Source organism: Thalassophryne amazonica, chromosome 15, assembly GCF_902500255.1.
Source record: "Thalassophryne amazonica chromosome 15, fThaAma1.1, whole genome shotgun sequence".
Lineage (NCBI taxonomy): Eukaryota > Metazoa > Chordata > Actinopteri > Batrachoidiformes > Batrachoididae > Thalassophryne > Thalassophryne amazonica.
In genome coordinates this window covers 67,266,320-67,288,712 of record NC_047117.1, presented here as the reverse complement: position 1 = coordinate 67,288,712, position 22,393 = coordinate 67,266,320, and the positions used below count along the sequence as shown (strand labels likewise).

Here is a 22,393-nt window from a genome sequence, read left to right as displayed (position 1 = left end):
AGGGCTACAAGTTGCTTAAACTTGGTTCAAGTACTCTGGGGTGCGTTGTCAGACATGCAGTCCAATACTTGAGGTGTACTTAAGGACATACAGTGAGGAAAGTATTTGAACACCCTGCGATTTTGCAAGTTCTCCCACTTAGAAATCATGGAGGGGTCTGAAATGTTCATCTTAGGTGCATGTCCACTGTGAGAGACGATCTAAAAAAAACATCCAGAAATCACAATGTATGATTTTTGTAATAATTTATTTGTATGTTACTGCTGCAAATAAGTATTTGAACACCTGTGAAAATCAATGTTAATATTTGGTAGAGTAGCCTTTGTTTGCAATTACAGAGGTCAAACGTTTCCTGTAGTTTTTCACCAGGTTTTCACACACTGCAGCAGGGATTTTGGTCCACTCCTCCATATAGATCTTCTCTAGATCTTTTAGGTTTGGAGTTACAGCTCCCTCCAAAGATGTTCTATTGAGTTCAGGTCTGGAGACTGGCCAGGCCACTCCAGGACCTTGAAATGCTTCTTACGGAGCCCCTCCTTAGTTGCCCTGGCTATGTGTTTGGGGTCATTGTCATGCTGGAAGACCCAGCCATGACCCATCTTCAATGCTCTTACTGAGGGAAGGAGGTTGTTTGCCAAAATCTTGCAATATGAGAGTAGGCTGAAAAGTTCTAAGGCTGACTATGATGCAGTTGTCAAACTGAACAAATTCAGGGTTATTTTTCTACATAGTCTCCCTGTAACTCCACACACTTCTTCCAGCGGTGCTTGAGTGCTTCGATTCCCTTGGCATAGAAGCTTTCATCTTGAGAGTCAAAATAGTCCTCAACGGCAGCCATCACCCCATCATTGCTCCGATAGTGCTTCCCAGCCAAGTTTTTTTCAGGTTTGGAAACAGATGAAAGTCCGAGGGTGCCAAGTCAGGGGAGTATGGTGGGTGATCTACCAGTTCGAATCCACACTCGTGGATAGTGGCCATGCCCACTGTTGACTTGTGAGCTGGGGCATTGTCTTGATGGAACAGCACCTCTTTCGTCAGCTTTTCTGGTCGCTTCTTTTTGATAGCCTCGTGTAACTGTCTCAGTAGGTTAGAACAGTACTGTCCATTATGGTTTGTCCCTTTTCAAGATAGTCCACGAACACAATGCCCTTGGTATCCCAGAAAATTGAAACCATGACCTTCCCCGCAGACGAAACGACCTTAGCCTTCTTTGGAGGTGGTGACCTTGGGTGTTTCCACTGCATTGATTGTTTTTTTGTCTCTGGTTCAAAGTGGTGAACCCAACACTCATCCTGGGTAAGAAAACGTTCCATGTAATTGGCTGGATCCTCTTCAAATTGCGCCAAGTTTGCCTTCGACATGACTAGCCTGATGCATTTCTGATCAGGCGTGAGAAGACGTGGCACCCACCAAGCTGACACCTTTAACATTCCAAGTTTTTCATGCAGAATGTGTTCAATTCTCTCATGGGATATTCCCACAGCATCTGCTAGCCGATTAATCGTTGATCGTCTGTCGTCCATCACCATTTCATGAACAAGGTCAATGTTTTTCTGGGTTGTGGCTGTTGCAGGCCGCCCAGACCTTGGGTCAGTCTTCAAGGCTCTCTCTGCCCCTCTTAAATTCAGCTGCCCACTTCTGCACTGTAGATATGGAGGGAACTTCATCCCCTAATGTAGCAACCATATCCGCATGAATGTCCTTGGGCTTTAACCCCTTCTTATGTAAGTAAGTAAGTAAGTAAGTAAACTTTATTTATATAGCGCTTTTCACAGACAGGGGTCACAAAGCGCTTTACAAGGTAAAACAATAAAAATATACAGTAAAACACTCAGTACTAAAAGATTATTGGCCATGAAAAGCCTGTTTAAAAAGTAGAGTTTTTAGTTGCTTTTTGAACATCTCAACAGAGTCCAGGGATCGCAGGGACGGAGGGAGTTCGTTCCAGAGACGAGGCGCTACGGCTTTAAAAGATCGGTCTCCTCGAGTTTTAAAGGAGGTTCGAGGAACCATCAACAGGTTCTGACCTAAAGATCTGAGGCTGCGGGCTGAGGTGTAAGGCTGAATCAAGTCAGCAATGTAATCAGGAGCCTGACCACGTAGTGCTCTGAAAGTCAAAACCAAGATTTTAAAATTAATTCTGGAGGCAACAGGGAGCCAGTGGAGGGATTCCAAGATAGGCGTGATGTGGGCTCTCCTGTTGGTGCGGGTCAGAAGCCTCGCAGCAGAGTTTTGGACATACTGCAACCGATTTATCTCCTTCTTACCCAGGCAAGTGAACAGGCTGTTGCAATAGTCCAACCGCGTGGAGACAAAGGCATGGATGATTTCCTCTAATTCTTTCTGTGACACCAATTGTTTAAGTTTGGCGATATTTCGCAGGCGAAAGAAGCAATTCTTCACAAGCTTGCTTGCGTGCTGAGCAAGAGACATTCCTTCATCAAAAATAACGCCAAGGTTTCTAAGGCTTGTTTTTGCCGTTAAGCCCAAGTCACCAAGGAGGCTCCTGATAACAGGAATAGCACTGTCAGGGGCAACAATAAGTGTCTTAGTTTTTTCAGAGTTCAGTTGCAGACGGTTTCCATTAAGCCACTTCTTCACCTGTGACAGGCAGTCAAACAGAGAGTTCAATTTGTGGACTTCTGAAATCTTAAAGGAACAGTACAGTTGTAAGTCATCCGCAAACAGGTGGTAGGAAATATCCCTGAAGTCCTGAATCAACTGGCCGAGGGGAAGGACATACAATTGAAACAACAGTGGCCCCAAAACAGAACCTTGCGGGACACCATACTGTAAAGCAGCTGTTTTCGATAGTTTATGGCCAGCCAACACACTAAAGGTCCTCTCCTCCAAGTATGAGGCAAACCACTTCAGCACGGACCCCGACAACCCTACCAGATCGCGCAGCCGGTTGACCATAATGCTATGGTCGCCGGTGTCAAAGGCTGCGGACAGGTCTAACAGGACTAGGACCGTGCATCTTCCTGCGTCAGCGGCCATCATGATATCAGTAGACACTCTCAGTAGTGCGGTCTCGGTGGAGTGGTGTTTCCGAAAGCCTGACTGAAAAGTGTCATAGGTGTTGTGCATCTCAAGGAAAGACGTTAGTTGTTTTGCGGCCACTTTTTACAGTATTTTTGCTAGAAAGGGGAGCTTCGATATTGGCCGGAAATTCTTAAGCTCAGACTGGTCCAAGTTAGGCTTTTTGAGTCTTGGTTCCACCACAGCATGTTTAAATGAGCTCGGAAAGAGACCGGATGGCAGGGACATGTTGAACATTTTCATGACCCATGGCCCGACTGAGTCAAAAGTATCTAAAAAAGCTTGGAGGGAAGGACATCAAATGGGCATGAGGTCAGGTTAATTTTAGTTGCAACTGCTGCAATGTCTTCTAGTGACACTCGGTTGAAAGACGACCAGACCTGTAGTGGCAGTTCAGGCCGGACTGGGCCAGACCACAAGGGGTCAGTAAAGGCATTTTTATGTGTCTGACCTTATCAACAAAGAACTCCAAGAGGTCAGTGCCATCTGCTTTACAAAACTCAGAGGTTGCAGAGGCAGCATAGGACACGAGAGAGTTAACTGTGTTAAAAAGCACCTTCGGATTTCCCTTACTGGACATTATCAGGCAATGGAAATATTTAGATCTTGCCTCTCTTAATGCATCATTTAACATGGAAATAAGGTCCCTGAGATGTAACCTATGGACCTCAAGGTGCGTGGATTTCCACAAGCGCTCCGTTTTCCGACACAGTCTTCTTAACTGCAAGATACTGTTATTTATCCATGGACATGACTTCTCACGGACATTATTTGTTTTGAAAGGGGCCACCAAGTCCAATAATGTGGCACAGTGAGAGTTAAAATGATGCATAAGATCATTGACATCCGTACAGTCATAAAAAGCACTGGGATGAAATAAGGTACAAAATCTGTCAGCTGTAGTTTGTGTAATGATCCTCCTTTCTGCCCTTTTAGAGACAGGCCTAGGCTCAGGGGGAACATCAACCTGAAAAAAAAAAATACAGCCGTGGTCACTCAGGTGGACGTCTTCCACATGCATATTTGTGACGTGTAGGCCAAGAGAAAACACCAAGTCCAGAGTATGACCCTTCAAGTGGGTGGGGCCTGATACATGTTTAAAATCAAAAGTTTCAATCAAATATAAAAGTTCCAGTGCTGGGTTGGACGTAGTATCATCAATGTGTAGGTTAAAATCTCCAAGAACTAAAACTCTTTCTAATTTTATAAGAGAAGATAAAAAACTGTTGAACTCATGTAGAAAAACCCCTGCAGGGCCAGGAGGGCGATAGATTAAGATACAGTAAAAAGAGTTTAAAGAGCCAACCTTTATTACTTGTGACAAAAGAAGAGAAGTGTTCAGTGTCAGTCACTCTGCATGTGTATCTGTCGATACACAGCAGCAAGACCTCCACCTCTACGAGAGAGGCGGGGCTTCCCAAGAGCGCAGCAGCCGACAGGGCACAGTTCGTTTAAGTAAAAAAACTCTCCGTCCTTCTGCCACGTCTCTGTGAGGAACATGAAGTCCAAGCTCTCCCTGGTAAAGAGCTCGTTGAGAGAAAAAGCTTTGTTTGCTATCGAGTGCGCATTCAATAGACCAATCCGACTTGATGATGTCATCCCCTTCGTGTCAGCTGGGCAGAGCGTGATTGGTCGCAGCCAGCTCTCGCGGTCACGTGGTCCCCGGCTGTACTGGCGGATCAGCTGTTTCTCCGTTGTTTTTTGTTGGTGGTGGTGGTGGGACCTGAGGCCAAGATGAAAGCTGGGCAGACATCTGACAGCACGAATGCCACGGAGCCGTTCCATCTCGTCGCCAGCATCGCAGAGACTCCATACCGGTGTTCTGAGGGAGCGGTACTTAATCACACCGCGATGCCAGATTTTGTCCATTTTTGCCGTTTCCCTCTACCACGAACATTCAAACTTGTCTATGAACCACAAACTACCTCACAACCTGGAAGAAAAAAAACACAGTCATCAGAAGAGTTGAACTTAATGCATGCCAAGTTTTATTGAAATGGCATTTCTCCTTCTTGATGAGACTTAGAACTTTTCAGCCTACCCTCGTACATGACCCCATCCATCCTCCCTTCAATATGGTGCAGTCGTCCTGTCCCCTTTGCAGAAGAGCACCCCCAGAGTATGATGTTTCCACCCCCATGCTTCACGGTTGGGATGGTTTTCTTGGGGTTGTTCTCATCCTCTAAACATGGTAAGTGGAGTTGATTCCAAAAAGCTCTATTCTGGTCTCATCTGACCACATGACCTTCTCCCATGCCTCCTCTGGATCATTCAGATGGTCAATGGTGAACTTCAAACGGGTCTGGACATGTGCTGGCTTGAGCAGGGGGACCTTGCTGCCCTGCAGGATTTTAAACCATGACAGCATCATGTTTTGCTAATGTAATCTTTGTGACTGTGGTCTCAGCTCTCTTCAGGTTATTGACCAGGTCCTCTGTGTAGTTCTGAGCATCCTCAGAATCATCCTTACCCCACAAAGTGAGATCTTGAATGGAATCCCAGACTGAGGGAGATTGACAGTCATCTTGTGTTTCTTCCATTTTCTAATAAATAATCATAACAGTTGTTGTCTTCTACCAAGTTGCTTCCCTGTTGTCCTGTAGTCCATCCCAGTCTTGTGCAGATCTACAGTTTTGTCCCTGGTGTCCTTAGACAGCTCTTTGGTCTTGGCTATGGTGGACAGGTTGGAGTGTGATTGATTGAGTGTGTGAACAGGTGTCTTTTATATAGGTAACAAGTTCAAACAGGTGTAATTAATACAGGTAAAGAGTGCAGAATAAGAGGGCAAAAGAAAAATTAACAGGTCTGTGTAAGCCAGGATTCTTGCTGGTTGGTAGGTGTTCAAATACATATTTGCAGCAGTAACATACAAATAAATTATTTAAAAAAAATCATACATTGTGATTTCCGGATTTTTGTTTTTTTTAGATTATGTCTCTCACAGTGCACATGCACCTAAGATGAAAATTTCAGACCCCTCCATGATTTCTAAGTCGGAGAACTTGCAAAATCGCAGGGTGTTCAAATACTTATTTTCCTCACTGTAGATCAAGCTCTTGCAGGTAGATACTGGAGAATCCCGTTCAACTACAAGGTCAGTAGAAGTACCCATTGTGTGAATTATGGTGACACGTTCTTGCTTCACTATAAACCAGGCAGTTCCAAGGCCAGGCAGGATGGGCCAGTGCTACTGTGTCAACCGCACCACAGAGCTGCCCTGGAACAAGTGACAACTATCCAGGCAGACAACCAATCAATCGTCACCCTCTGACAAGCAGCCACACATTCAATATGTTACTTCTTAAGTAACCATAATTTTACAGTCATTCCAACCATACCCAAGGATCATCCGAAGAGACCTAGTACCAAAGACATCTAGTCCTTTCCTTAAATCCCTCATGAGCATCCAAGTCTCACAACCATATGATAAGAAGAAAGACATGGACATTCGTTCTCCTGAAAATGTATCAGTATTGCCCCAGCACCTCTATTGAGGGCCCTAATGACCACATAAGGTCTTCCCAGACATCTCTCATTCTCAAAGGGTGATCACCCAGAAACATGAATGTTACTACTAAGATTAAGTGAATCTCTGTTCTCACAGCCTGACTGAGTGAGGATTATGCCGACCACCTACGGATGTGGCCCGGGAAAGATCCGGAACATGTAACCAAGTGCAAAAATAAATAATTACCCAGAAAAACAGAAAGGGAACACCCTAAATTTGATAATCTGTGACAGTGCAGCGACATTGTGCCATTGCTTATGGAAAGCCATGGACTGTTGAGGTTGCTTAAAAATGCAAAAGTACTTTTTATCCGATTAATCAATAACATAAGCAATAGAATACTCGTTTCCAAAAATATCCAATAGCTGCAGCCTTATGACCCCGTCACAAAAAGCCGGAATCACGCAGAGTGGCACTGAACTTATGAATCGGCGCACATCCAAAAAGTATCGGATTTCAGTTCGAAAACGTTCCGACAGCCATCTGCGGAAGTTGACGCAGTTGCTCAAAATCGACCGCTAGCCCCGAGTGTGATGCACATGTCCAAAGCTCTCTGGACACAGTCGAGATGGGACACCTATCTAACAGCAGTCCGACTGCAATGTGACGACCATCTGACCGCAATTTACATATTCTGATGGAAGCAAAACAGGATCCAAAACGATTGGAGCGCATACGAGGGAACCTCGAGATAGATCTGGCACCGCAAAGCCTGCTGGTATGACCTGTGCCACGTATAATAAGTTTGATTACCATTTATTTATTATTAACTTACTAGTTCACAAACGTACCATAATGGGCTGAGCACCTCAGCTGACATTCCTCAAGCAGTTCTCACCTGGCGGCATTCAAAGCAGCTGAGTCAGGAAAAGTATTCTGTTTGTTTTTTTAGTCACAGGGACATTGCTGCTCCAAGCTGGGCAATTCGGGAATAACCTTGTTGTGTCTGATAATTTACGGACATTCATGCTGGTTATACGGTTGCAAATTGAACCGTGTATACACGACGCATCATTGTAAAGCGCTGAGCTTCTGATTCAGATGAAATAGCACTCCATAAATGCAGTCCCTTTACCATTTATTCAGACCAAAAGAAGGTGTATCCTCTTTGAGATCTGGCCACTTCCAGATGTCAACACGTTAGACAACTCAGCCACTGCATGGGGTTTTCCATGCTCCCGAGAGAACAGTGGAAGATGGTCATCCTTGCTCAGAAAAAGGATGTTCTAGGTGATCACCTGCATGAGCTGATTCAAACTGGACATGATTTGGAAAGGCACACAGCTGCCTACATATAAGGTCCCACATTTGACAGTGCATGTCAGAACACAAACAAAGCATGAAGTCAAAGGAATTGTCTGTAGACCTCTGAGACAGGACTGTCCTGAGGCACAAATCTGGGGAAGGGTACAGAAATATTTCTGTTGTTTTGAAGGTCCCAATGAGAACAATGGGCTTGATGATCCATAAATGGAAGAAGTTTAAATACACCAGGATCTTCCAACGGCTGGCCGCCCATCTAAACTGAGCGATCGGGGGAGAAGGGGCTTCAGGGAGGTGACCAAGAACCCGATGGTGACTCTGTCAGAGCTCCAGCATTCCTCTGTGGAGGGAGGTGAACCTTCCACAAGGACAACCTTCTCTGCAGCAATCCACCAATCAGGCCTGTATGGTAGACTGGGCAGACTGAAGCCACTCTTTAGTAAAAGGCACATGACAGTCCGCCTGGAGTTTGCTAAAAGGCACCTGAAGGACTCAGACCATGAGAAACAAAATTCTCTGGACTGATGAGGCGAAGACTGAACTCTTTGGCGTGAATGGCAGGCGTCATGTTTGGAGGAAACCAGGCACCATCCCTACAGTGAAGCATGGTGGTGGCAGCATCATGCTGTGGGGATGTTTTTCAGTAGCAGGAACTGGCAAACTAGTCAGGACTGAGGGAAAGAAGAATGCAGCAATGTACAGAGATCCTGGATGAAAACCTGCTCCAGAGTGCTCTTGACCCCACACTGGGGTGATGGTTCATCTTTCAGCAGGATAATGACCTTAAGCATACACCCAAGATATCAAAGGAATTGCTTCAGGACAACTTTGTGAATGTCCTTGAGTGGCCCAGCCAGAGCCCAGACCTGAATCCGATTGGACATCCCTGGAGAGATCTAAAAATGGCTGTGCACCGATGCTCCCCATCCAACCCGATGGAGCTTGAGATAACTATTCATTCGTTGTATACCATTTATGGTTTGGCTCTTTAGGAGTTGGTCCATGAACACAAAGCCCTTTATATTCCACAAAACTCAAGTCAATACCATCCCTGCAAACAATGATGACAGCCTTCTTTGAAACACCTGATGCATGTCCTCTGTTCACATTCTCGGCATCACCTCAGATCTGTTCTGAGTGGGTGTTGGACTCTGCCAGGTCAGTTCCTCTTCATGAATCCTGTAAGGCACAGTCAGGGATTGATGCTGTACAACTTGATGACCTCAGAGTTACATCTCTGCTTTTTGTGGATGACGTGCTTCTGTTGGCTTCAGACTGTGACCTCAGATGTGCAATGGGCAGGTTTGAGGCTGAGTGTGAAGCAAATGGAATGAGGATGAGTAGTTCCAAAACTGAGACAGTGGTCCTCTGTCGGAAAAAGGTGACTTGTTCCCTCTGAATCAGGAGAGACTTATTGCCCCAAGTGTAAGAGTTCAAGTGTCTTGGTGTCTTGTTCATGAGTGGAGGAGGTAAAATGGAGTATGACATGGACAGGCAGGTTAGGTCAGCGTCTAAGGACCTGCGTACACTGTACCGGTGTTGCAGACCAAACGGTCCACATTTCCTTCACCTATTTTTTTCGGGGGAGGGGGGGGGGGGCTTTGGTCTGCGACACCGGACCATTGTGGTGAAGAAAGAGTTGAGGAAGTTCTTAATTTACGTACCTATCCTTACCTACAGTCATGAATGAACTCTGGCCCATGATTGATAGAACAAGCATTCTGCATACAAACTGCAGAAACGAGATTCCTCTGTCCGGTATACAGGCTTATACTCAGGGACGGAATGACAAGCTTTAATATCCAGAGGGAATCAAACTAGAGCTGCTGCTTCTTCAAATCGAAAGGCGAGAGCCGAAGTGGTTCAGGCATCTGGCTAGGATGCCCCCTGGTTGTCTCCCTGAGGAGGTGTTCCAGGCAGATTCAACTGACCTGGGAAAGACCCAAAAAACACTGGAGACATTATATTCCCCAGATGTCTTGGGAACACCATGAGATTCTCCAGGAAGTGTCACAGAACATGGCCAAGTGGCTTTATCTACTGCCACTGTGACCAAGAATTCAGCAGCACTCACCTTAACTTTTGTAGTACCTAACAAAAGAACACAGACCTGCTTCTGAATGCTCCAAGTTGTGGTACATGTTTGATCCTGGGTCAGGAGATGTGGTAGCACCAACCAAAAGTTTTTGGCATTCCAAGTTTTATGCAAAATGTTCTCATCAATTGTCCAGGTCTGCCTTCCAAAAGAGATCTCGATCTCAATCGGATTAACCTTCTTAAATAAAGGTTACATTAAACTGAAAATCAGCTGCTCACTTTTGCAATGTTGATAATGTGGTTGCAGATTGGCTCCTTCGGAAGATATCTGATATTCTTATCAACGAGTGGATTAGGCTCAGATGTAGGCATTCTTTTGGTATCCTGTCTCGCATCTCAGTCTACACTCTGTGTGTGGTGCTGTCTTGGTGAGGGAGATTAGTTACAGCTTTACTTTACAATTGGTAAGAACCCAAAAGGTGGACTTGTCTAGTCATAGGAGATTTAAATGTGACTACAGGCACAAACAGGGCTTGTTTCTACCACAGGAAGTTGACCTACTCCCCAGATGTCATGAACATCCCAATAATTGACCTTTTCAGTTATTGTTTGAGTCCACTGCGGTGAAAACCCACGAGTGAGAACAACCATGTAATGCTAGGGGTGGCTAGCAAGAAAACTTTTAATGCTAGACGCAAGGCAACATAAAAGTTGCTTGTTAGCTATCACGAGCATCCAACACACTAACCAGGAGGCAAAAGCAGGAATGAATTCTGCCTTTTGATTTGGCTTTCCACTGCCAACACAATACAGTGCTAGGTAATGCAAAATGTTTAAAATATCATTTTAATAAATGTTTACCTGATTAGAGACTTTCTCGACTGTAGAATCCTATCCACTGAACATCCATCATTAAAAAAAAATAAATAAATAAAAGAAACAGCAAGTCTTTTGTCCCCAGATTGCTAGTGTACCATGGTCAATGACCCAGCATTGGTCTTGTAGTGTGAGCCACTTTTGCTGCAATCCTTATGGTCCTTTAGATCAGGGGTATTCAACTAATTCCAGAAAGGGCCAAGAGAGTGCAGACTATCTTTGTAGCCTACCCAAAAGGCATTTTGGGGTCAGAAATGGTAAATGCACTGCATTTATATAGCACTTTTCCATCTGCATCAGACGCTCAAAGCACTTTACAAATAATGCCTCACATTCACTCCGATGTGAGGGTGACATGGGAGTGAGGGTGCTGCCATACAAGCCACTCACTACACACCAGGAGCAACTAGGGGATTAAGGACCTTGCCCAAGGGCCCTTAGTGAGTTTCCAGTCAGGCTCGGATTTGAATAAAGGATCCACTAGACCATCACCTCACCTAGAAGGTTGTCTCCTCAGAAGTACCTACCCTGGAATTATTTCACCCCCCAAAAAAGGCACAGACATAAATCACCTTTCAGGGGCAGTTCCTGTGGTCAAAGGTATCAACACCGTAAAATGGTCCGCAAGCTCTTGTAACAGGAAAAGGCATAAGGATTGTAGTGGTCACCATGGATCTGGTAACCTTGGTAAAAATAGCTCAATCCCAACAAACTTTGCACAAAGTTAGGAGCTATAAGTTTCTGGACTATGGGTTCAGCATCCAGAGTGGCAACGCTGGACAAGATATTCGAATACCATAAGCACAGATAAGAGATTGATCATATTCTTGGAGGAAGACGGTGGAGCCTTCAGTAGAGCTGCAGAGTCTGTTAAAGTGCCCAGTCTCTGAGTTCTGACTAGAGACCTATGGCTTCCCTCGGGATTCTGTTGGTATACTGCGGTATGCTTGGTGCCCCAGACATTCTGGCTAGACATCAAGATCAGAAGCTTTCACAGGCGTGTGAATCCAATCTGGGTGGGTGGAGAACATACAAACATGGACAAATTACTCGAATGGAATGTTAGAACACTTTCAAAGTTGACAAAAGGCAGGCTTTTCATCTCTGAGGCCACTATCATCCACAGGAGTCAGGGTGCATGGCCTGGTGGGCTGTATAAAGAGTTGGTTTTGATGACACAGAGTAGACACACAGGCATTTGTTGGATTAATCTGTAAACAGCTGACACACCATCTTCGGTTTAGTGACCCTTAGTCTTCTTACAGTGGAACCAAACCGTTCCTCCAAACCTACAACATGTCCCACCACAGTCATGACGAGCTACCATATGGTCCTAACAAATGACTCTGCTGTGTTGTCCCATTGGACCAGTTACTTTGAGCAGCTGTGCAAAGTTGATGTTCCCATCGGCATGTTGCACATCTCAGGTGATAGGGTACAGGACCTATGCACCAGTCAGCTGCAAACCACCGAATCACAGAGTTCTACAACTTTACCCACCCTCAGCCGCGTAACCACATTTACTATTTCACGCCAATTCAGTGCTGACCTCCTTCAGTCAAGTGGATATATTGTCCTCTTGGCAGTGAAAGCAATCTTTAATTCCATGTGGGAGACAGATGACAATCCCATCTGACTGGAATAAAAGACTTGCCCCTCTCCGGAAAGGCTCAAAAGCCGCATGCCGCGGCGTTGTTTCCTCCCGGCCCATCGAAAGCCGCGTGCCACGGTGTCGTTTCCTCCCGGCCGATTGAAAGCCGCGCGCCGCGGCGTCGTTTCCCCCCCGGCCGATCGAAAGCCGCGCTGCGGCGTCGTTTCCTCCCAGCCGATCGAAAGCCGCGCGCCGCGGCGTCGTTTCCCCCCGGCCGATCGAAAGCCGCGCTGCGGCGTCGTTTCCTCCCGGCAGATCGAAAGCTGTGTGCTGCTGTTTTCTCCCGGCCTATCGGAAACTGTGTGTCACTGTTATTTCCTCTGTGCCAAACGAAATGTGTGCAGCAGTGTTTCTTCCCATCTGCATCAAACGCGTTCTTGATCGTACTTATGGTGCAGCAGCTTTTGAAATCTCTAGGGAACTTTACCTAACTGACGGTCTTCATCCACAGATATTTCGTGTGGTGTTTTTCCTCTTTGCATCATACGACCAACACAGGGGCACTTCACAGAAAAAAATGATGCTAACTCGCAAATAAAAATAACCGTAATCTGTCATCAAAAACACAAAAAATGCATACAGCGTGTTTCCATATGTTCACGCGAGCTGTCTTTTTTCCACAACACAGGTTACAAAGGAGGCGGAACTGGAAATGCTGGTTTTACAACTTGATTACGAAAACACCAACCTTCCTGCCAACCCTTGTAGCTCTGTAGCATTGGGTTTATTCTTGCTAAGTTGTATATCATTTCTCAAAATCCAATAACCAGGAGCTGTGTCTGGATGACAGCCGCTTTCAATGGTCCTTCCGCCTCTGCGGGACCCAGTTTGAGGACCTCCTGTCCCGTTCATGCGCGCACATGTAAACAAAAAAAAAAAAAAGAAAGAAACTCTGCTGCCTGCTGTGGGGCTGCAGCTCACTCTTTCCCAAAAAACTCTGTCATAATTGCATTTAGAAACCAGTCACCATTTGTTTTATTATACATTTGTGTAGTTAATTAATAAAATATTCTCCACAGACGATTCGCTGGCACGCGCACGTAAAAAAAAAAGAAACGCCGCTGCTTGCTGTGGGGCTGCTCCTCGCTCTTTCCCAAAAAACTCTGTCATAATTGTGTTTAGAAACCAGTCACCATTTGTTTATTATACATCTGTGTAGTTAATAAGTAAAATAATCTCCATGGACGATTAGCTCGCGCGTGCACGTAAAATAATATGAAAAAGAAACTCCGCTCCCGCTGCTGCGGGGCTGCTGCTCACTCCAAAAACTCTGTCATAAATGTGAAATAAAGGACAAAAGAGACATCAGTCCTGCTCACAGGCTGCTACCAGATACAGGACATGTTCACATCTTCAGTCAAACTCCAGACATCTCCACGTCACTACATATTCAGTCCCTGATTGGTCATCACGGCGCGACGAGATGAAAAAGTTCTGATTTTTCAACTTGGGGAGGAGGGCAATGCGACATGATGCGACGCAATATCGTGCCACAAACGCGCCAATCGCTCAAAATCGCTTCATTCACGTCCAGCGCGTCATGCTACGTGACTTGGCGCCAAAACGCGTCATTCCATAGGGATTACATGGCAACCTGTCGCTGCTGTCGCTGCTGTCGCTCGCGTCGCGCCCGGTGTGAACGCAGCATAAGGCAGTAGTCTCTAACTGATTCCAGAAAGGGCCAAGAGGGTGCACATTTTCTTTGCAATCACCCACTCCATTAGGTGATTTCACTGATTAGCATCACCTTGAGTAGATAGAATAAGTTAATCAGTAAAATCGGTAGTTGCAAAGAAAACCTGCATACTCTTGACCCTTTCTAGAATCAGTCTGAGACCTCTGCTCGAAGTGGAGTCATTCCGTCCTCTTCCCCTGTGGCTATGCCCCTGACCTGCACAGTGAGCGGGAATGCACATTTTTATGTGGTAGCACACAGGCAGCATACCTGATTGACAGAAGGTTTTACCCATACTTTTAACTTGTGCGATCACAAGAAAGAGACTGTGCGTATTTGAGAAAGAGAGAAAAAAATCCAAAGCATCCAGTGCTCATATACCAGTACTTCAAGAATACAGTGACCTAGTACAGACTCCTAATTTTTCCCCCACACCCTTTCCAGTTTTTCCATACAAGTGTCTACAAAAGGTGTGATGTGTTGCAGACTGTAAAAAAACAATGATAAAATTGTAATTTTTGACCATGCAAATACATATGAATTGTGCACAAATAGAACGGACATGTAAGGTGATGAATTGGAATTTGGAGATTTGACAACTAATCAGCTTGATGTCAGTGTATTAATCTATTTACAAACCACTGCTTCAGTCTGATGATGCATGTGTGTACCTACACTGAAGAACAAATGTCCCACACCTGAAAAAAAAACAATTCTTTACCAGCTGTATTAATTTTCTCCAAAAATTTTGATTTAGATATGTGGTGCAGAATCAGTATTATCTAGGCTCTTACAGTTGTATTGGTTTTCTTGTATGTGTAAGTTTCCTGTGAGGCAACAGTGCTAACCACTAAGCCACTGTGCCGCCACTAACATGCAGTTTTCCAAAAAAGAAAAAGGCCCATATGTCCGCATGTGTGTTTAAGCCTGATTTGTGATGTCTGACCAATAAATAAATAAAATCAATCATTCTAAGTAAAATCATCCTTACTGTTTACCTTGTGGATAGGTACATTTAAAGCATGCAGTTTTATAAAAGCGAAATATGCAGACATCTCTCTCAAAAGATATGGGTTGCACATTCTTGTCAAATAATATATTTAGAAATGACTGAATTTCAAATGTGCACAGTGTTCACGGTGGTGCAACATACTCTTTTTTTTTTCAAAGGTTGCTTTTCGAGTTACATGTATTTATTATCACAGCATAGAAGCACATGTTACTTTATACAGCGACATAGCCTTCATCGCTAAATAGCCAAAGGTTTTTCTAGTGGGGGCGGGGGGATTTGTATGTAAAATGCGAATGTTAACAATAGCCTCAACACATTTGTGTCTTCAGGGAGAACTTTCACCAATCTCCTGTCATCTATTGTTCAAAAGTATATGCAGGTCATCAACTTTGCCAGCATATCCACAATCAATGTAACACACACACAAAAAAACATGCGACTCAACTGAAATGATTAACTCCAAACACCTACAGAAAAGCTTTTGAAAAAAAAGTAGGTGGAGCCTTTCTAGGCAACTTCCTTTGCAGCAGAAGAAAACAAAGCACACTGAACTATGCGTCATGTGAGCACTGCCAGTGGAACAGTGGGGGAGGAGAAACCTAGAAACAGGCCACTGCCCATTTTTACAAATGTAAAATTTTACTTGAACTGATTTATTTTGTATGTACTAAATTAAAGCCAGATTACTAAAATATGACAAATGTGGTCCAGGTCTGCACACAACAAACTCCTAAAAGTGTGACTGACTTATGAAAGTCTGACTTGAAGAGAAGAGACTTAGATTGTTAATTATTTGTTCATAGTTCAACCTAAACAACAACAAAAAAAAGGATCTTAAACTTTTCATATTTAGACAGCCACAAGAAAGGTCATACAGAATAACTGCTCAACTCTTGGATCATTGACATTAAGCCACACCCACATCCCAGGCCTGCCTGGTGCATGGAAAATTACTGGACTATACCACTTTGGAACAAGCGGGGGTAACCAAAGCAACAGAAGGCAGATGTTTCTTTTTCCACATCAGCCAACATTGTTAACTGTACCATTTAGGCCTACATTCATTATATATTTTCAATTTCTTAGCATTGTGTAGTTATTTGCACAAAATTACAGAAGTATTCAAAAGCAGCCAGACTATCAATTAAAACATTAAATGCACCAAGGACAATAGTTAAAGTGACAAAATTGAATACAGTGTTTATAATTCTGTCTAATTATCACTTATCACAATCAGTCTCCTTTTAGTCCATCATGCAGATGGTCTCTTCTGCAGTATATAGACACTGTTCCGCTGCAACAGTAACTGAAAACGCCATCTTATGCAACACTCACAAGGTCCTGTGTTAGCACATGAGCTAGTGCCAAGCAGACCCACTCCAGGCTAAAGAGCATTTTTTAAATTCTGCATGGTTGCACACCTGAATAAACTCTGGTCATCGCAGCACAGAGAATTAGAGGTGATCCAATCACGCAGATGCTTTCTGACCTACAGCCTTCCCGGCTCAACAAAGTATCGTCTCTGCTGCATGTCAAAAGAAACTGGCTGATTCCACTGCTGTGGTCAGGTGACTGGCTTGAATCACAACAAAATAAAAGTCAACAGAGACGCTTAATGATTACCAAAAACATGAACAAACACAGATGTATTTATACGGGAAACCAGCAGTTACTTTCTTCTACAAAATATGCTATGCTAACCTGATACGAACTCTTGTTCTCCAGGGTTCTGATATTACGTTTTCAGGTTGGGTGTGTACGACCGATGCAATTGGCAATGAAAAACTTCAAAGAAGACAAACAACCACACAACTGTCTCTGAATACTGCTTGAGGCAAAGTTGATGCACAGGTGAGAGTCAAATCCATTTTTCAAGCTATCCATGGGCAAATGCAGAAGCCTGGAATTAAAATGCTAACGAAAGTAATCAACCCTAGCTATGAGGTCAAGATGTGCATAGGAAGCCTAGAGGTGCAGCCAAGGGATGCATAACCTAAGACCCCGTTCATAGTGGGGTTGGATAGGTTTTATTCTGAATGTGAAAGGCACAAATCAGAATTAACCCCCCCCCCCCCCCCCCCCCCCCCCCCCCCCCCCGGGGGGGTTGGCTGGACTTGAGCGGGAATAGCCAAGGTCTGAACGTAAATGTGGCTCGAATCCGGCTAGCTCGGAGTCATGACATCAAACCTCCTCACTACGTCTGTGCACCCACAACATCCTCCACTGCGCCACTGGCCAGTGGGGCTGCTATGGCAAGGCTAGCAATCAACCTTCTTTCTCTGCAGCACCTTCTCACTCAGAAAATCAGTCAACTGCACTCTGACATCCAGATCCACACACGCACGCTCTAACCATTCACGCACGGACCTGTAGATGTGATGTCCAGATCCACATGCCTTGAATTCGGCTTGAGCCGAATTGAGTTTGGACGTGTATGGAGGATGAGCCTGATTTGAAAAACAGGTCTGAATGCTATCCAGGTAGAAAGCAATCCCGATTGAATCTGCCTAAAGCCAGACTGCCAACCTCAGTCTGAACAGGGTCTAAAGCCCTGGTCAGACGGCACTAACGAAGGACACTGAAGCCAAAACAAAACAAGAAATCTGGACTTACACTGACTTTCGGAAACATCGTTTAACTGTTGTCCAGCTTTGTTTCTGTAGCTGGCGCTTTGTCAGAATTTTCAAACTCTTGAAAAATGTGACCGAATCCTGACGACAACCTCAATTCGTCCATATTCCATTTTCCTTTCTGTCTTGACGGTTCCTCATTGTTTGCGTGGTTCCCGTACCATCAGCATTCCGTTTGATTGTCGTCCAACCTCCCAAGTCCGATGTCTTACATGAACACTCATGATATCTGAACGGATCAATAAGTAAAGATCCGACGAGCTGAATGTGACTCGTCCACGTGTTGGGACGAAAAGCAAAGTTTTCATACAGAAACAATAGCGGCAAGAATGTTTCATCAACTACTTTAACTATTTACTCACATTGCAGCTGTCTCTGGCTGCAACGTGCATGTGCACACACACATTGTTGTAGTGAAGACAAACCTGCTGTCAGGACAACGCAGCTGCAGGTGGCTGTGGTGACCACAGAATCACTGTAGAAATGATCACAGCGTCAAGGTCGCTGTTCACTTTGTTTTTCTTTTGGTAGTTTCGGTTTCATTTCAGCCTTTTATGCGCTCTGCACTCGCAGGCTTTTTGGTGATGGAAGAAGTACTGGCTCATTCGTTCACTTTTTCTCGACGATTTGTGGCTTTGTGACTTTTTTCCTTCGTTCAGCTAACGCTGTGTGCTGTGTGACCGACCCTTAAGCCGCAACCTCAAAGGAGGAGCGGTGCCACAAAAATTGCAAGTAACTGCTGACTGCAGTTTTTTTGGCCATATCACCTAGCACTACTATAAGAAGATAGGAAGATTACATAACTTCTGCAATCCTCAGCTGCGTCAACGAGGTTACAAAAGAAGACCCAACTGGGATTCTTGTCGCAATGAATTATTACCCACCAAACATATAAATTTCTCGATTCATGTTTGCGAGATACATTTCTTTAGCCAACACTGGCTTTGCAACAACATTATTATTCTTAACAGCAATTATGGGAAAACGTGCAATGAATAATTTTACTGAAGTGATATTACTATTACCAAAATTATATACAATTCAAAGAAATAATAAAATGTAAAGCAATTTATGTCAACAAAAACAGAAAAAGCTCACATACACAAAACTTAAAATAATGTTTCACCTGTGGTGTACACAGTCTCCATAATGCTGTTAAAAAGTTTTTACCATCAATGTGTACACTGCTTAATGACTATTTTGTTTAAAAAAGCTTATTAAATTACTAAGCTAGCCAAGAAGCAAGGGGTAGCTATTGTGCTTTGATTCCCACTGCAAGGCTAGCCAGTAGTTGTTGCCATGAACCCTTACTTTCAAAGTCATAAACTGACATTCTAGCTTTTAAGCTTCATAATATTAACTTTTAAGAAGAAATTTCTCATTTTGGCTAAAATAAACACAAATGAGAGGGTAGCACTCATGGTCAGTAAGCTAGTCATTTAAATATTAAAAGTGTAAATTGTATTGTACTGATATAAAGGTCGCTGTGCAACACAATTTTGGTAAAACTGTGTAACATAAGGTATCAAATTCATATGAGCAAGCTGAATATGTTAGCATACTAATTTACAGGCTCAAAGAACTCAGAGGCTACAAATGCAATAAAACAATTCATAAAAAGCAAACTTCATGCCACGTTATTAAATTTTTTTTTTTGATATTTCTGTTGCGGTATACAGTCTTTCGCAAAAAACAGTTCAAAAGTTGTGAACAATCAGGGTTAACAATAATTTACGGCAATTTTATCTGAAAAAGCTTATTAACTTACTAAACTAGCAATGAAGCAAGTCATAGTTACTGCTATGTTTGATTTCTGTAGTGTTAGCCACCAAGGATCACCATGAAACCCCTTGCTTTCAAAGACCAAAAAAAAAAAAAGTCAAGATTGCTATCTTCATAATATCAACTTTTGCCTATCAAGTTTGCCTGAAATACTGCTAAAGTTCAACATGCTTTTTGCTTAACACTAAATTACATTGTGAAATAAAAGTACACTACCCATGTAATAAAATTTTAGTAACACTGTGTATATTGAAAAGCACCAAATTAATATGCAATTTACAAGATGCGTGATCAACGAATATAATCTAACACAATGCATAAAAAGCAAAAACCAACTAATTCAAAAGAAAATTATCGCAAAGCACAGAATTCAAATGAGACCTCAGTCATGGAGAATATACTTTGGTAATGGTGTCAAAAAGTTTTTAACCTTCAAATTTTACACCAAGTTATTACTATTTAATAAAGGAAGCCAATTAACATACTAAGCTAGCATTGAAGTGAGCGCTGGCTACAGCTACTCATCCTGCTTACAACGCTAGCCGGTAGGGGTCACTGTGACACCCTGCTTTCAAAGACATAAAAACATGACTTCTGGAATTCACAGTTTTTATATTCATAAAGATAGCTTTCAATAATGAGTTTATTAGTTTTTCTGTTCATTTTAAAAAGCACACACGCATACACAGCGAGAGATTTTCATGTCCAGCATGCTAACTGTTTAAAAGACTCACTGATTTTTCGCGCTGCGATGCGACGCTCCTGCGATTTCCAGTCCGGCTCCGGACGCTGCAGACAGTCGTTTACAGACGCCGGTGTGCTGCCAGTGGGGTTCGCTGAAGAGTCCGCTGCCTTTAACGTGAACCGGTAAAACTCTCAGGCTGAGTGTAGGCGTGCGTTCGCTCGATCCGACTGCGCTCTCTCTTCTTCGCGAATCGCGACTTGGCTCCTCCTCCTGCTCGCGCGCACAAAGACTCTCTACGACTGTTCAAACGGAGCGGTCGCGAGACAGACAGTCTTGTCCTCCTCTGCGCTTTTTTTTTGTTGTTGTTTCTTTTTCTTGAAAGAAAAGGTGGTGTTGAAGCTAAAGCAAGGTAGGTATGCACGGCTGCAGGACGTGGTGGCTCAGTGTGTGTGAGTGAAGTTGGCAGGACTGAAGCTGCAGCAGCACCCCAAAGCTTGGAGAAGCCAAACTGCAGTGTGTCGCGCGCAGACCTGTGGAGGAAACCAGAAGCTGTCGGCAGCATGTGGAAGGGGGGGAGGGGTGTGATCCGCTCTTCACTGAAACCTGAGCTCAAGGGGGCGGGGACTGTGCCAAGGGGGCGGGGTCACATAAACATGAATCTTGATAATTGTGCGCAAACTCCAGCAATAATTTCTATATGTCGCAGGAATGCGGGCATTCAAGAGCAAATCCTCGTTTAATCATTCATCTTGAAATTAGCAGAGATGATGGAGGGGTGGGGGTTTGGGGTGACAGAAAAAAAAAACAACAAACTTCCAGTGCAAGTTTACAAAGAAGAATATGAACCCAATGTCGGGAGCTGGAAAACATATCCTCAAAGCCTGTGGTATAAAAGTGTAATTCTCAGATGAAATCAGGGCAAACTTATTTATTCTTAGCTGCCTGTTGTCACAGCAGCCTGGCAGCCATTTTGTGATTTCTCCCTCCTCTACCTCAAAGGTGTAGTTCTCCAGATGGCCTGTAGGGGGCCGGATGTAGAAACACATTTGTGTTTCATAAACCTTTGCGCGTTTTCCAGTCACTGTCACCGAGAGCCTCCTGTGGAAGGGTGGCTTGTGTTTATTAAAGCCAGTGTATGTGAAAGAGGGAGGCTGTGGTGTCTCCTGTCCTCCTCCCTGTCACACTCACAGTGTGCCATGCTAGTTTCACACAAAGAAGGCCTCATGTTACCTACTTACACGAACAAGACAAAACCTTCTGAGCTCTCAGATTAAGTATCTTCACATCCATGTATATGGGAGTCAGGTTTTAGGGCACATAAAGTAGTTTTTGGCTGTTTCCTGACAGTGCACTGTTAGAGCAGCCATTTTGTTGAGTCACTTTTCTGCTTGAAGGAAGCCTGCACTCCCCTCAGCGGCCAACAGAGGGCATCAGCCGAGGGTAATGATTTCTTCACTATTATTAAAATGGTTTCTCATTAAATTCCATGAGGGTTATGTTCATGCTCCAAAAAAAAAAAAAAACAACATATTGAGCAGTGGCTCTGCCTGCTCCTTTCCTCTCTGTTGCATGATGGTAAGTTTTCCGTCGTAACCGATCACAAGGTTTGACGTTACTTAAATACGAGAACAAATCTGGAAATTTTTCATGTATTGCATTTTCCACTGTGCCGTGGTGGCAGCAGTGCATCTAAAGTAGGCTCAGTCTGTCTGTCAAGCCACATCTTCCAGCTCCTCCTGGGGGATTACAAAGTGTTCCCAGTTCCGGTGGGATATAATACTTCCAGCATGTTCTGGTTCAACTCCAAGTTCTCTTTCCAGATGGACATTCCTGGAAAACCCCCATAGGTTGGCATCTCAGGGGGCCAGAAGTTGCCTGAACCACCTCAACTACTGCTCTTAAGTTCCTTCTGGAATGGGCCAAGACGGGGCAGGCTTTCATTGGAACCCCGCTCCCCCCAGCAGGTTTCAAGGAGCAGCACCACTTGGAGCAGGGGGAGGTGCTCATCAGTGAAATTGGGAGGAATGAAAACCTGCCATCTCCCATCACTTTCTGGAACGAGGCACTCCGACGGACTCTGTTCGACACAAAGGAGCAGTGTTCCTATTCTGAGCGCCTTCTTAATGCCATACTATAAATGTGGGCTCTACCATACTGCAAACAAAACACATTTCTGTCCGGCGTAAAACCTTAAATTCTGCCGAATTTCGGATGCACCAAATGCAACATTGC

General features: G+C 44.1%; 1 protein-coding gene across 5 annotated transcripts in view; it reads right to left on the bottom strand.

Annotated features, from left to right (window-relative positions):
* atf7ip (activating transcription factor 7 interacting protein) overlaps positions 1-20,699 on the bottom strand; it is an 84,375-nt gene extending 63,676 nt beyond the window's left edge. For 2 of the 5 annotated variants that reach the window (XR_004565406.1, XM_034189113.1), the window contains exon 1: positions 20,211-20,690. The gene's annotated coding sequence lies outside the window, so the exon portion shown is untranslated. Of the gene's footprint in view, positions 1-20,210 lie in introns of all 5 variants that reach the window. The other 3 variants (XM_034189110.1, XM_034189112.1, XM_034189114.1) reach the window with 3 other exon arrangements.
* Between the last annotated feature and the right edge of the window lie 1,694 nt (positions 20,700-22,393).